Below are 5,361 nucleotides of genomic sequence, written 5' to 3'. Positions count from 1 at the left end.
GCATTGTCGGCCCATGTTCATCTTGGAGTCAATAATGACTCCAAGATCCCTTTCTGCCTCCGTGCTCTCGAGTAGGGAGTTCCCCATTGTGTAAGTGTGCTGCTGGTTCCTACTGCCCAAATGCAGCACCCTGCACTTGTCCGTGTTAAAACGCATCCTGTTCCTGTTAGCCCACCCCTGTAACCTATCCAGATCCCTCTGCAATCTCTCCCTCCCTGCTAGCGTGCTCACCTCCCCCCAGATTTTGGTGTCATCAGCGAATTTAAACAGGTTACTTTCCACTTTCTTTGGGGAGGTCTTCCTTGGTTACCACCTGTGGGCAGCCCCTGGCTAACCGTTGCCAGCTCTGCTGAACTAGGGACCTCAGGCAGGGGTCTCTGCACCGCAGATAGGGCCTGACTCAGTGCCGCCTGCTGAGGAGCCTGTCAGCAGCATATCTCAGATGCTGTCAGTGGGCACTGTACCTCCAGCTGCCCTGCAAGTCTCCACCTGGAGAGATGCTGAATCACAGCCCACACTTCACTGGTTTCTCCCACAATGGAGAGATCATCTGACTCCTCCCTGGGTGCTCAGGTGGGGAAGAGAATGGCCGTACCCATTTCTGGTTCTCCGGCTGCTGTTCCTCCCGCCTCTGCCTCTGCTTCCAGTGCACTTTTGCACAATCAGGAGCGCACTTTCGGCTAGCATAATGCCAGCTTGCTCATGTGCGCTCCAGACATCTGTGCTGCTGTGGGCAGTTGAGTCAGGTGGGGGGGCTGTCACACAGCACCTATGTCTTGAGCTGAAACAGAGAACTCCTCAGCCAAATATCTGCTGATGTTATCAAGCTCTATCAGCCTTGGTACTTCTGCCACCACTGTAGATAAGAACTTTGGAACCAAGTGGAGGACTTTACATGGAAAAAAGAGCAATTAGTACATCAAAACTAATCTTAGTTTCACTCTATTCTGGGACTAATACTGCATTTGACCAAGTTTAGGGATACAAGACCTACTGCACTTTTGGTCATAAATAAACAGCATATTAGTATGACTCCTTGATAGTTCCTTTCCCACTGTAGCAGGGACCTAAGGTGTGCCTTCTTCTTTAAGGCTGAAGCAGCCTGACCTGGATGCTTTATGCAGAGCTCCACAGCTGTAGGTTACTGAGCTGGAGGTAACTGAGCAGGGTCCCTTTGCCAACTGCCAGGGGAAGGAGCTGTTGCTTTGGGAAGTTACCTGAGACCTGACGCTGCCTGTTTGACTACCTAAAGACAGTAAGACACCCAGAGCTTCTCAGGTACCCTCGGAAAGGGAGCATGCTAGCTGAAGGTTGAAAGCTTGCACTCTTAAAAGGACAGAGTGTTATGTTTATCATTAGAGTTTATGTTATAGCCTACAGGCTTGTACTTGTGTTATTGTTGTACTGGAGGACCGGGATGAGGCTATAAGGGGAGGTTTGGAGGCCTCATCAGTGCTCAGAGAAAGGGGCACATGATCTGGGCAAAGTCCAGCAATGGATGTGGAGAGCCAGGCAACATAGATAGAGGCACAGAGCCAAGCACCCGAGAGAGGTGAAGAGCCAGGTGCCAGAGAGAGGCGCAGAGAGACCTAGGCATAATGCCAGAGGGGCGTAGTGACAACCCAGAAAGCCCAAGCCAGGGCGGCACAGCAATGGGGCCAGACGGCCTAGTGCCAGAGGGGCGTAGCAACAGCCTGCAGAAAGCCCAGAGCTAGAGTAGCACAGTGACAGGCATAGGCGACGCATAGAGGGGTTACGTGCCCTCATCCCCCAAGATTGGGCCTTGCCAGCCAGGGTGTGGAGAGCACCAGCTGGTGCCCCCCTGAGAAGCACTGATGGCACTTCCCATTTTGCCACCAGCACTTCCAGGGTCAGCGATCAGCCACTAGGGGACGGCCCCCCCAGACAGCAATCGGCTGCTGGTGCCCCCCCAAAATCAGGAGGCACCAGTTGCCCAAGGTGACAGGGCCAGAAAGCCCAACTCCAGAGAGGCATAGCTATGGGACATAGGAAGTCCAGCACCAAAGGGGCATAGTGACAGGGCAAGCAGACCTAACACCAGAGGAACAGAGTGACAAGACGCCAAAAGTCCAGAGTGAAGGAGAGAGAGAGAGGTGCAGAGAACCAGGTGCTAGAGAGAACGAGACACAGAGAGACAAGTATCAGAGAGGGGGGAAGAGAGGGACAGACACCAGTCTGGTACCAGGAGAGGAACCCTGAGTTGAGAACAACTAAGTAACTCCTGTGAGGCATGGGACATGGTAGGGAACAGTTGGAGCCATGTAATATGCCCTGAGTAGACAGGGTGTTGAGAGGACACCCTCTCACCTAGAAAACCATCTATTAATAACATCAGGATGTGGTAGGAGAGTTAGCTGAGCAGACTGCCCTAGACAGAAATGCAGACCAAAGTTGAGACTGGCCTTTAGGCACACAACAGTCATACCCAGCCTGTCAAATATTTATCCTGTCAAAACCAGTTTCACCAAAAATAAATTCTTCAGTATTTTTTCTAAGGTTTAGTGGTACATGCAAGGTCAGGGGATCTGTTCCTTTATTAATTCAGGATGAGTTAAAACTGTATTAACTATGGCCTTGTGTTACTCAGCATAAACCAGAATCTAAGATAGTTACCTGTGAAGAAATGATTTCAGGTGAAGCCAGTGGACTTGAGATAAAAAACATCATAGTTTGTGTTTATGCCTTACATAGTCTATCCTCCAGTCACACCTCTTAGCACTGAATTTGAGGGACTCAGGCCCTCATAAAAGATAAAACACCACTATATATATAGGTATCAGTTGAACACAATATTTTATTGGTATATTTACAATTTTAAAGCAATTTCAAAGCCTACCAGTGTCTCAATTGTTATAATAAATTCTAAAAACCTACAAATTTTGGCATTTGATTTTGGGTTTTTTATCATGGAAAATCAGATCTCCCTCTGCCCCCTTTGCTCACCAGGGCACAGATCTAGCTGTGGCTGTCCTCCCCATCGCTTTGTGGTACAGAGTAGCCCTGATATGCCAGTGCCATGCCCATGCCCATACTATTGCCCCTCACTCCAGACCCACAGCCTCTGTGGCCCAGTGTGGAGACCAGGCACTGAAGAGAGTACCATGCCACCATGGTGAGGTGCAGCAGTGAAAGCATCAGCAGAACAGAGTTGTGCAGGGTGGGCAGAGGATGGCTTGCCATGGCAGTGCAGCACTTTCTCCCTCACCAGTTCCCCCCACTGGGCCATGGAGGTGGCTCCTGCCTGGAGTTGGTCCAGCCCTGCTGCAGCCCCATGACTTGCTGTGGGGGCAGAAATCTCAGGGGGCATGTGCCCCCCCACCTGTATCCCCTCGACCCTTCCAATGTACACACTGTGTCCAGTGGCAACACGTAGGGGGTGCACGGGGGTGCACGTGCAGCCCCTGAGAGCACTGGTGCACCCCCTCATAGCAGCATTCCCCACTTAGGCAGCGGCCACGGGGAGCAGGCAGGAGCACTGGTACTCCCCCTGACAGCACTGGCCAGGGAGTGGGGGTGCCATGAGAAGTTCCATTGGCACTTCCAGATGCATTCCTGGCCCTTCCAGGTGTGCCACTGGCACATCCAGGCAGCGTTCCTCTTTGAGCCAGCTTAGAGAGAATGCTGCTTCCGGGTCAGCCCGTACGACCAGCTGAGGTGAGGAATCCTCCCCACCTAGTTAGTGTGATTGGCCGCAGGGGGACTCCCCCTGGTTCCTGACTGGCCACTGAGAGTGCAAGTGCCCCTCACCCCCCTGCTCCACCAGCTCAGGAGGCACCAGTAGCCCACGCCTGTGTCCATTCCCTTCCACCCCCATAGACTTAACTGAAGGGAGCTGTGGGAGTTGTCTGGCTGTCACATGCATGTGCATGTGTGCATGCATACATATGGTACCTCCTACTTGATCACCTTCCTCTTGCAGCCCCTAACCTGCTGTTTCCTGCATTTATCTCCTTTAAAGATAAACAGAAAACCATTTGTCTTGTTCTTGTTTGCCTTTATTTAACCTCCTCTTTTGCCTTGATGCTTATTACACACAAAATGTTTTTCTGAATGTGCATAGACTATATTTTCCAGATTAGTTATCACATCCCAAAAATTTTTATATGCTTATCATTTCCTTTATAAAAAACAACAAAATACTAGAGCTCAAAAGACAACTGCTTACACATTTTTATGCATTTCACTCCTTGGATTCTAGCTAGAGTAGTTTAGCTAGATATTTAGATGCTGGTGCAGCTCAGACCTATTTTGCAAAACACTTAGAAGTGAATCAACCTATCCATCTGCACTGCATTCAAGAAAATAACATTTGGCCTAAGATTTTGATTCAAGGGCAGAGTTTTCAAAATGTCAACAAAGTGTTCCCTTTCATTTTCAAATCCTTAACAAAGGGATGAGAAATGATACGATTCTGTTTGAAAGCACAGAGTGTCTATAGTGATACCTATGAGTTCCCCCATTGAAATGCAGTGAATTCTTTCACTTCAGAAATTTGAAGCTGCTTTATGATGGGAATAGTTAGATACAAAGCCCTTTAAAGACAAGAAAGCATTTGAGCTTCATTTTCAAGTACTTTGCCACAAGCAATCAGGTCAATCAACTTACAAATTGTTTCCTTTTCTAAGCTCACTGTGACAAAAATTCTCTAAGTATATGATAAGATTAAGCATAAGGGCATTACGATGTACAATAACCTTAAAGAACTAGTTTAATTTACTCTGGAGCAGCTGATACAGGAAATCTAGTAGCACAAAACAATGATGAAATTAATTTTTCTGTTTTCAGAGATGTGTGCAGGATTTGGTTACTTGTCTTAAAAATACAAAGTTAAAAGCCTAGCATCCATCTATCAAAGCAAAGAAATCAAGGATAATCCCTGAGTGTTACGAAAGGCTATTGTTTATAGATAGGTAGTACCTGGAGAATGGTTTGGTAAATTCCGGGTGCTAAGCAATAGATCAAGAAGGATTTGCAGAACATCAATTCTTGGCAGAAGCACATGTTATCATTAATAATAATAGTCAGTTGTATAATACCACAGATTTATGTAGAGCTTTAAGGATGAGATCCTGTGCTACATCTCAAGAAAGGTCAAAACTAGAGGTGCACCGATACGTTGGTCCATATTGCATAAGCACCAATAAAAGGAAAATTGACATTATTGGCCATTGACTTTGTTGGCTGATGTGGCTAATTATGGTGCTGATAAATGCTGCATGCATGGGCACAGTCGCAGCATGCACATGGCCAGGAATGCAGCCACATCTGGCCAGTAAGTCTGTTGGGAGGACGGGACATGGTGGGGGCAGAATGAGGTCCCTGTGGTGAGGGAGGGAGTGG

At 48.1% G+C, this 5,361-nt stretch overlaps 1 long non-coding RNA gene across 1 annotated transcript in view; it reads left to right on the top strand.

The window, feature by feature from the left end:
• Positions 1-5,361, top strand: part of LOC109299055 — a 30,435-nt gene that overhangs the window by 19,285 nt on the left and 5,789 nt on the right. The window contains exon 4 of the long non-coding RNA XR_002097760.1: positions 1,381-1,384. This is a non-coding gene — a long non-coding RNA (uncharacterized LOC109299055). The remainder of the gene's footprint in view (positions 1-1,380; positions 1,385-5,361) is intronic.

This window comes from Gavialis gangeticus, unplaced genomic scaffold, assembly GCF_001723915.1.
Source record: "Gavialis gangeticus isolate Ggan-Ray unplaced genomic scaffold, GavGan_comp1, whole genome shotgun sequence".
Taxonomy (NCBI): domain Eukaryota; kingdom Metazoa; phylum Chordata; order Crocodylia; family Gavialidae; genus Gavialis; species Gavialis gangeticus.
Note: the sequence above shows the minus strand (reverse complement) of the source record. Positions and strands in the feature narration are given on the sequence as shown.